This window comes from Egretta garzetta, unplaced genomic scaffold, assembly GCF_000687185.1.
Source record: "Egretta garzetta isolate BGI_Z169 unplaced genomic scaffold, ASM68718v1 scaffold179, whole genome shotgun sequence".
Lineage (NCBI taxonomy): Eukaryota > Metazoa > Chordata > Aves > Pelecaniformes > Ardeidae > Egretta > Egretta garzetta.
Window position 1 is genome coordinate 2429051 of NW_009270001.1, and position 10631 is coordinate 2439681.

The 10631-nt window shown below is 52.6% G+C and overlaps 1 long non-coding RNA gene across 1 annotated transcript; it reads right to left on the reverse strand.

Moving 5' to 3' along the window:
- Window positions 1-7594: 7594 nt before the first annotated feature.
- On the reverse strand, window positions 7595-9878 carry LOC118453244. Its single transcript, XR_004843167.1, has 3 exons — window positions 9523-9878; window positions 9088-9304; window positions 7595-7716 (listed from the first exon to the last, which is right to left on the reverse strand). It is a non-coding gene; the product is annotated as an uncharacterized LOC118453244 (long non-coding RNA).
- Window positions 9879-10631: the final 753 nt, after the last annotated feature.

Consider the following 10631-nt stretch of genomic DNA (forward strand, 5'->3'; position numbering starts at 1 on the left):
CTTAACCCCCGTTTAACCTTAATCCGTCCCCTGCGGCTGGCAGGCTTAGGCGCTGGGCAGCCTCCTAACGCGGATGTGCAGCGGGATTGTTCACCGGGGTTACTGCACTGGGCCTGCCCTTGGGTTTGTTTCGTGGGTTTTATTTGTTTTGGGGGGGGGGTTCTTTTATATCCTGATGGGAATTAAAGCGGCGGCTTGGCAACCTGGATCCGTTTAACCCTTTCCGGGCAGACGCTGGGCCTGGCAGGCCACTGTGTGCCCTGGCCACCTTCTCCCCAGCTGTGGCTTCCACCCGAAAGGACCCTTTCTGGTGAGGTTTTGCACTGCTGCTGCACCCAACACCCTGCGGGAAAAGTCCCAGGTGGCCCTGGCCTCCCAGTGCCCACCCGGCCGTGTCCCAGTTTGGGTTTTCCCTCGTTGCCTCCAAGGAGGCTGCACCGACTCCAGGGGCGTGTTCACAGAATCACAGAATCCCAGAACGGCAAGGGTTGGAAAGGACCTCGGGAGATCACCCAGTCCCACCCCCCTGCTAAAGCAGGCTCTCCTAGAGCATGTTACACAGGACATCATCCAGGCGGGCTTTGAAGATCTCCAGAGAAGGAGACTCCACAGCCCCCCTGGGCAGCCTGGGCCAGTGCTCCATCACCCTCAAGGTAAAGAAGTTCTTCCTCATGTTCAACTGGAACCTCTTCTGCTTCAGTTTGTGCCCATTGCCCCTTGTCCTGGCACTGGGCACCACTGAGAAGAGTCTGACTCCAACCTCGTGACATCCACCCTTGAGATATTTGTAGGTGTTGATGAGGTCCCCTCTCAACCTTCTCTTCTCCAGGCTGAACAAGCCCAGCTCCCTCAGCCTTTCCTCATAGGGGAGATGCTCCAGTCCCCTCATCACCTTTATAGTCCTCTTCTAGACTCTGTCTAGGAGTTCCTCATCTTTCTTGAACTGGGGAGCCCAGAACTGGACACAGTGCTCCAGGTGGGGTCTCACCAGGGCAGAGTAGAGGGGGAGGAGAACCTCCCTCACCCTGCTGGCCACGCTCCTCTTAATGCACCCCAGGATGCCCTTGGCCTTCTTGGCAACAAGGGCACACTGCCGGCTCGTGGTCAGCTTGTTCAGTGGGGGGAAGGCTGGATCTTGTCCCCCACTGTCCCCGTGCTGCTCTGGGCAATGCCCGTGGCCACAGCTCGGCCGTGCTGGAGCTGCAACGCTTGGCATTTGCAGGTACCGCACGTCGTCCACACCAGCACAAATATTTCCAAGGAAAGAACAAACCCGGTTTGGGGTTTGGTTTTTTTTCCCCCCATGCTTATGCCATAACAAAATGCTTCCCGGGCCCCGTTTTTGGCACAGCATGGAAAAATTGCTGCTTTCCACCCATTCCCACCAGTGGCAAGAACTCGCTTCCAGCAGCAAGGTGCGATCTGCTTGATCGCGCGGTACCAAACACATCCTACCAAGGGGCACGTCTTCAAGCGCTAAGAAGCCTGGAGGGGGCTAACGTAGCCAAATCCACGCCTGAATCAACCAAGGGGAGGGTGTCCACCTCGTCTCCTCTTGCCCCTCCCTGCCATGATGGCTGCAGGGTGGGCCCCGGGGGGCTCCCGAGAGGTGCACGGACCCTGCAAAGCACCCCGGCGTCCCTTCCGTGGTCCCCTGAGACCGCTGCTGGCCCTGGGCTGGGGGCTGCAGCCCCACCACCGGCTCCGGTTGCCTTGGGCAGCTGCTCCTGTGGTCCCCAGCCCCACCACAGCAGTTGTCATGGGTATTTCACGGGGCTCAGCCCCCGCTGCTGTTGTTCTTCATTCGCACTCCTTCCTCACCCCCCCCACTCCCCCCTCCCCGGGACACCTGATCTGTCACTGGGGCTTTTCGTGCCACGCAGATGCCACAGGCACAGGTTGATGTTAAAATTAGCCCTTGGCTCCCTCCTGCCTGCATGGCCGGTGCCTGTTGGTGTCCCCCAGTGCGTCTTTCGGGGTCCCACCACCCCCAGTTTGGGGCATCCTCCCACTTCTGCCCTGAGCTCTCTTTAAAAACTAACACCATGAAATTCTTCTTCTGTGTGATGCTCTCCAGTCTCGTGGATGTCACACGTGCCACCAGTGTACCTGTGAAGTAGATGCTGTGGAGATGCTGCAAGCACAGGCATCGGGGAACGGGGGCTGCCTCACCCCTCGGTCCCACAGGGGAGGTTTCTCCCCTTAGCCAGGCACACACAGAGGATATTCCAGAAATATGAATGTGATACAGAGCAGTTGAGAAGTCCTGGGCACGTGTGGCACATCAGCCACTATCCTGGAGCAGGTCTGGGGGTGAGCATAACTCTCAGCTCATTTCCAGACCTGGCACTTGCCCTCTGTCCACCTCAAAGCCCTCGGGAATTTCGATGTCATATGGGATGTTTCACCTTCTCTGCAAACCCAAGCTGGGTGAAATCCTTTGGGAAGTCAGGAGGGATCAACCAGCTCAAAACCTGGTGTGCCAGCATCCATCAAACTTGAGGTTTTTTTGGCCAGCAGGACAGCGGAAAAACGCTGGTGAAGGACTTTTTCTAGCACTTCTGAAGCCATGGTTTGCTCAGGATGGACATCTCGCACCCCCAGAGGCCATGTTATGGCAGGATGAGGAGCGAGGGGATTGATGGCACAGAAGGACCTGATGCCTCGCTCCTGGTAGAGATGAAGTATATGGATGGTGTGATCTCTTTACTAGATGATGCTCTGAGCCTTTGATTATACCCTGATCTTCAGCTGTGTTTTGAATAATGATTTCCTTGGATAATGATTTCCTTGGGAGCACATCTTGACATCAACGGCGAGACAACCACGGTGTGGCCATGGCTGGGTCTTTGAGGGTGCTTCTAGGGCAAGGGTGGGGGGAAAGCTGTGGGGACTTACAAACCCCATTAAGAAGAACAGGTCTGGGGTTTTGAGGGTCTCAAGTCTTAGATGGGGGAAGACAAAAAGCCACTTGGGAGGCCAGCAGCGAAGAAGAGAACCTACAGAGAAAAGTGAGGGCGGAAAAATTAAAGGCCAAATGAAGAATGGATAGAGAAAGGGTGAAAAGGGAGAAGAAATCTCTCCAGCAAACACCACAGCATTGTACTGTGCCTGGGAGTGACAGCAACCCAGACCCAGGTGAGGAGCCAGAAAGTCGGGGGCTCCTGGTTCATGAAAAGGCTTTGTTTGAGATTTATTTACCCTGAAGTTTAACCTATGCTCATTTGGCTCCTTTATATTCTGCCTCCTTGTAACTTTCTCTGTTCTGCCTTTTACCATTCTTTCTTTTCTCTGAAGGAGAGAGGTAAGGTAGAGGAAAACCATTATGCATTCACTTCAAATTAAAATGAAATATTTTAGCGTTTCAGTTTTCCAGTTTTACGGGGAGAGAAATAAGAAAAAGGGTAAAAACCTCACATCCAAAGAGCGACCACTTGGGAGATGAGAAAGAAAACACCGCGCCCCTGTTCTGCCAGGGCAGCCTGGGACTTTCTCTGGAGGAAAGCAGGAGGCCATCCTTCCTCTTCCCCCATGAGCGGGGATTTTCAGGAGCTCACAGCTGCTCGGAGGGACCCAGCGCTCCCCCCGTGCCCCCCTGGGCTCGTTTGAGAGCGATCGCAATTTATTACGGCACAGGGGGTTGCGATGCCCCCATTTACGTCTCATCATTTTGCTAAAATTGAACTATTTTGCTCTGAGGAATTTCATTCTCGGTTTGCGCGGGTATGGCAGCCTGCAAAATAATGTCATTTCTCTGACAGGTGATAGTTGTTGAAAAATGGGAGCCGGTGATGTTTCGCTGCAGCGCGTTTGGAGCGGGAGATTGGGGCTGATAAAATGCTTCCTTCAGGTTACACTTTTAACCGCACACCCTTGACATTGACCCTGTGCCTCCCTACGGAGCGGGCAGGGATCGGGCTTGAGGATGATTCGCATCACATTTTTTCAAGAAGAATGGCCCCAGACTCATCCTTTCTCCTACACCCTGCCCATATTTTTGGGGAGCAGAGGTTCTGGGGTCTTTTCCTTGGTGGTCACCCTACGCTCTCCCCATACCGGCATCCCACCAGCTCCCTGTGGCAGCGGCTTTGGGATGCAACCGCAACCGGTGTGAGAGTCGGGGCGAAAGCAAAGCCCCCTCCTGGCAACGCGCTCGGCCGCAGCCTTGCTGCAAAATCCCGGGCTTTCTGCCACTAATCAAGGACGTTGCAATATTTTGTCTGTGAAATCCGCTCCTTGCTCGCAAGGTGGCTTTGCACTAACCAAAAATAAGGCAAGGTCGATGACCCCTGTCTGCATTCCCAGATCCCAGGCTGGGAACCTGGAGAAACAACTGTCCATCAGGCCCATTGGTCATTAATTACCTTGAAATCACAGCTGGGTGATTTAATTTTGGCGTTACTTCCAGATGATTCGATCTCTTTTGCACTTCCTGGGGCCCGTTTCCCCGCTGCGGGATGGATGCTGCCTGCACGGGCAGGGTCCAGCCAAGGCAATGGAGCCCAGCATGGTTAGGAAAACCAAAAAAATTGGTATTTTCGCATCCACAAGCCCTTTTGCTTGTTTGTGGGACCACTTTCCCCCATTCTGGGGGATGCAGCGGAGGGTGCGATGGCAGCCCGGAGCCCGTATCCTCCGGCTTTGGTGCCATCTAGTGCCTTCCCACGGGCTGCTTCCAGCATGGGCATTCAGAGCTGAAGTGTCAGTGGCCAAATTACATTAAAAATCAGGGATATTTCTTGCCAAGTTACCCCCTTTGCAGACTGGGTGTTGCTGAGGCCCCTCACCTCCCCCCGCGCGCTCCCACGCCAGCCTTTCTGTGGGGCTGGGAGCCAGTCAGGCTGAGCATGGAGCACCAGGAATTAAGGGGATCCCTCCCTGGGGCACGGTGAAGGGGAGAGTTCCGTTGTAAAGCTAATTTTAAAGCATTTTTGAGAACTTTCCTGAACATTTTAGAGTTTTGCTATACCCTTGCACAAGCTGGGAGCACTGGTCCAGGGCAAGACCTCACATTGGCCATCGAAGGATGGGGGAGCTCAGCATCACCCCTGCAAAAACTTCACTGTAGCATGGGGTGCTGCTGCTTACTGGGGTATAAAGCATTAATAAACCACTTTTTTGGCTGGCAAAGGAAGCCCAGACGCTCCTGAGAAGCATGCTCCCTGCATTGTGCCATGCTCAGGTGGGACTGCTTTAAAAATTGCCCTAGTTCTTCCTCATAACAAGCAGCTGGAGGAAGGAGAGATTGTGCAAGGAGCCCATGGCTCTGCAGCTCCAAGTCGGACAGGGTTTTAATGGCCTGAGATTATGTTTTAGAATCACAGAATCATAGAATTGTTTAGGTTGGAAAAGCCCCCTAAGATCACCAAGCCCAACCGTTCCCCTACCCCTGCCATCCCACACCCAAACCCTGGCCCTCAGCACCTCGGCTGCCCGGCTGTTAAATCCCCCCAGGGGTGGGGACTCGACCCCTTCCCTGGGCAGCCCCCCCCAGGGCCTGACAGCCCTTGCGGGGAAGGAATTTTTCCCAGTGTCCAACCTAAACCTGCCCTGGCACAACTTGAGGCCATTTCCCCTCGTACCATCGCCCGTTCCTTCTCTGGACATGTTCCAGCAACTCAACATCTTTCTTGTAGTGAGGGGACGAAATCTGAACACAAGCATCTCAGCCACAGAAAAGGTCCTCAAACGCTCTCAGGAGGTGTGGAGGATAGTCAGGTGTGTGCCAGGGGCTCATCCTCCTTTTGCAATGGGAGGAGATAGGGCTGGACTAGATGATCTCCCGAGGTCCCTTCCAACCTTTGCCATTCTGTTATTCTGTGATTCTGTGTGAGATGAACTAAACAGCATTTTCAACTCGCCAAGTCTTATCCAAGATACACCATGAGCTGCCTTTTGAAGTTATGTCTCTTTTCACCAGAATTTACTTACTGTGTTTTGTCTTCTGCCCTGGGCATCTTAAACCTCCAGCCTGCTCTTCTCCTTCCCACTGTTGACTTCTAATGGCTTGAGTCTTCCCTGGGTTACCCCAAAGATGACCTGCACCCATCTCCCCACCTCTGCAGGGGACAGTGGTCTTCAAACCTGGGGTTGAACCCATGAAGGAACCCACACTGAGTGATGGAAATAAGATGGAAAAAATAAAATGCAGCTGAACGAAGAATGATGTTGAAGAAGAACGACATTGAGAGTGGTTTTACACCTCCCTGTGGCAGCCGTGGGGCAGCACGCTGCTCTCCAGTCCCTTAATCACATCCTAGGCATCGTACGTCAGGGCCTGAGGTGGTGGCATGGGCTTGGTTGCACAAGGAGAGTCCAAGGGCTGTATTGGGGCTGTCTGATGCTTGTCATCAAGAATACATCTACAACACACCCGTGGCAAACGAGCACAATCAGCACAGGTAAATACGTGGTCTTCAATTATTCAGGGGAAGGCATCTGCTTACTCACCCCAGCCTAAGTAATGCATGATCATTTGAGCAGCTTCACACTTCCCCTGAAGCCAGCAGACACCAAAAAGCTGCAAGACTGTGTTAGCTGTTAAGGGGTGGGTTGAGTGCTTGGTTATTTAGTACATCCTGGGGTTGTTGGAGCAAGCCTCCTCCCAGCCCTGAGCACCTGGGGAAGGTCGCACTGTGGGGACACTGCTTCTCCTACACGCCCCCAAGCTTTTCCTGGGCCAGATGTGGTTTGTGGACACGTAGCCATTCCCAGCGGCTAATTTTTTAATCATTCATTGTTTCAGGGCCTTTTTCTAATGAGAGGTATTTGGGAGGCTGGTTGGGCGAAGCACAGAAATGTGGGTGTTTCTAGAAGCTGGTGCTCCCATGCCTGATCGTCCACCATGATTTTGCCTGGATAATCTCCATTGCTCACCTGTCTGGAGCTGAAACAGCTCTGAAGAGCTCTGCTTCTTCCACAGACCCAGGGTGAGCTCCCATCACCACCCACCCGGCCTCATGTTCAGCATGGGATTGGAGATGTTACACTAACAGCCCAGGAAAAGACCCAGTACATGTAAAGAACCGTCAGAAATGAGAATGATTTGACAAAATACCCAATACCATGCATCTTAACAGTTGGACTTGATGATCTTAAAGGTCTCTTTCAACCTAAACGATTCTGTGATTTTATGATCTCGCCGATAGGCAGGACCAATCTCCCCCTTCACTGAGGAAGGGAGAGACCATCCCCATGCAGGGATGTGTTTACAAGCTGAGGTTTTGGCCACACCTCTCCACCGTGCTGGAGATGGCCCTTCTGCCCAGGGGGTAGGGATCTCCTCCAGAAGCAAGGGGCAAAGCTGGAGGAGCAGTTCAGGAGTCACCCACCAGCCATCCTCGATGACGTCTCGCTCCCATGGGTCCCATCCTTGTTGGTACCCCACATTGTGAAGATGCCTCCGTCCTTCCCCACTCCCATGCAATGGAGACAGAAAGCTGAGCAAGTGCAGCCCCTCACCCTCAAAAGCCAACCCTGAATGCTCAGAAGAACCACCGCGTTGCCCCAATCTATTCAATTAACCCACAGCACCATTTCATTTAAGTGCAAAATGGGTTTCTTAGGGTGCCCTCCACTCTCGCTCTACCCTCCTCTCAGGGATGTGCTGCTGGCCGAGAGAAGAAGGAAAGCCCAGCCAAGGTGGTTTCCAGCCCATCGTCATATTGTGGAGAGCTTCGCTGTGGCTCTTCGTGCAGACGATGGGTCCCATTAGAGCTGTAAAACATCGGCAGAAGGGAGGTGTTAGTGAGATGTCAGAAAGCAGATCCGTGGCGCTGAGCCGGGGATTTGCAACTGGCAGAGCTCCTGCGAGGGGTATTTTTATTTGGCGGTTTTGTCACACGCAGTCCAGGGAGAACATGAATAAATGGACCCGAATGGGAAGTGTAATCATGTGGAAAAGCAATAAAATTACCCTTTCATGAATCTCTGTCATATCCTGTGCCAGGTAAGAGGAGCTTCGAGTGAGAACACATAGCACAAGTGACAAATTTCCCATTCGGATCTTAAAATCATCACTCCAGCCCATCCACCTCTGACTCAAAAGTGCCTCTTTGGATTTTCAGTCTCACTGCTGGCTCATAACAGCACGGATAAATGTCTCCTATGTTATCAACAACCCCAGAGGGGGGATTTGAATGCGCCCTGCTTTGGAACAGCAGCCTTCCCTGGAGGGCCATGCAGGGCATCCAGACGGCCATAGTTGTAACGATGGGGGGAAATCAGGAGTGGTTTAGGATGTAGATAATTAAATCGGTTGGACTCTATGATCTTAAAGGTCTTTTCCAACCTAAATGATTCGATTCTATGATTCCATGATCCGTGGGTGGCAACATTAGAAACGATGCGTTTCCAAGGAAGCAGTGGAAAGTCACTATTTTTATGAGTGACCGGCATATAGAGTTGGAGATTTCTGCTGGAAAGCACCGATCAGACAGAGTCGTGCAGCAGCACTGTCAATAGTGAAAGATGTAGATGAGGTCAGATGAGATGGAGTGATGGACGTGATGCTGGAGTTCAGTCATGTCAAGCTTAAGCACCTGGCAGAAAGGAAACGAGAAAGATTTGGGTGCCCTTGATCTTGGGCCAGCCAAAAGCTGTCAGTGCTCTGAAGCCATGGGCAAAGCAAACGCGATCCTCAGCTGTACGAGACGGCATTTTGTTGGAGGCACGCGTAGGAAACCCCCTGGAAAAGGCATTGGTCAGACTCCAGGAGTTCTGCAATTTGCATCACCTACAGTAATGAAAAATTAATTTGACAGGGTGCTTTTGTTTGTTTCATTTTCCAGCTCTGACGTGGTTGCCCTTGATTCACCCAAAGCTGCCAAGGCAGCTAATAGATGCAGAAAATTATCTGAAATTAAACTTTCCCCTGTCCGCTTCAGCTCTGCCCTGAGATTTACTGCCTGAAAGATCCTTCCTTCCCAGTAGCTGGCACTCAATTCTCATTTTAAACTGAATTACAAATCCAGGTGACTAACCAGCTCCAAGAGAAAACTTCTGAGGGGCATTTACGAATCAGCAGTTGTCAGGACTCCCAGGAATGCGTTCCTATTTTCATAAACGCCCTGGTATCGAGATACAGACCTGGGGGAGTTGGACTCCACAGCTGCTGTTTAGTTTCAGTAAAAGGAGGGCGTTCACCTTACTTGCACCGAAGACAAAAGTAAGCGCAGGGTTTGTCCATTGCAAGTTTGCATTTTGCGGGCGCGCTGCTCCTTTCCTTTGCAGAGGGAAGGGAAACTGCATCCCTGCGATGCTCTGGAGGGAAAGCCACAGCAGCTGGCATGCACGAACAACAGCCCTAAAAAGGAGAGGGGAAAACAAGCAGAATTTCAGCAAATGAGGGTGATGGACTCGGGGAAGGACACCGCTTAAGAGATTCTCCAGGGAACTGGGGAGCTAATCCACTTGGTAAAACACTTCCACTCCCCATTTTAAGGGAGACAAACTAAACCTTCAGCCAAAAAAATGAATCCGCGTTGCAACGATTTCACTGGGGGAAGCAATACAAAATCTAACCTGTTTGGGTTGCTTTTGTCGGTTCTCGCGTTGCCCCAAGAGATGACAGTTCCCACAAGGTGAAGCGGCCGGAGCCAGGAGGGATGCGCTGGGTGCCGCAGGAGGGATTTTAAGCTCTCGGTTCACAGACACCGGGTATTTCCTGGTGACGGAGAAGGAAAAGATGCTGCGGGTAAGTCAGCCCTCATCTTCCTACATCTGCACCCGAGTCCACAGCGCTCTTCTCCTTCAGTCCATGATACACGTGGAATAAAACCCGAGCCTGGTGTCCACCACCAGGCCCAGAATTCGTATTTTCAAGCTTCACAAAAGCCAAGAACTTGAGTGGGGCTGAAAAGCCAACTCGCTTCGCTCGTCATCGGTCTTGACATTTAAAATACGTGGGTAAACAGCTCTCCTTATCTGCACTGCCAAGAGCCTTCTCGTGTGATAAAAACGTCAGAACCAAAGCAAACTCCCCTATTCGGCTGGAAATGTAATGGATTTTATTATTATTCCCATCCCCACATTGGCTGTGGGAAGGACCTGGAGCTTAGCACAGTGCAGTTATACCTGCCATCCTTCTCTTTGCTTGCGGCTGTGCATTTCCCCAGGAATAATTCAGGGGTTCTCTGAACGCCGTTCAAGCCCAGCACCACCTCTCGTGGTCTGCGAGGACCTGCCCAGAGCTCCACAGCCGGTCTGCACCCTGGCTGCGTGAGAAAACCCAAGGGTGGCATGGGTCACTTCGGCAGGGGACGGCCGCGAGGGCGGGACGAGGGGACGCCGTCGGAGAAGCACTGGCGTGAAGGCTGCTCAGGCGCCCCAAGGACTGCGGCGGGTGGGAAGATGGGAGGCTTGCGCAGAAACCGCATCCCTAGGAGGGATTTTTTCGGCGCACGACAGCGGCCGCTTGTTCCTGCGTGCCCCCTGGCATCCCCCACCAGCCCTGTGGGGAGAAGTGGTGGCCCTGTCCTGGTCCGCGGGGATAAAAAGCAAGCTTTTACGGCCAGGAATTCACATTTACATTCTGGATGTTCAAGATTAAACGCAGGGAGCAGTGCTGCATTTGGGCAGCTGTAACCCATTCACAGAGCTTCAGGCTTTACTTTGGAGACATGACAAACAGC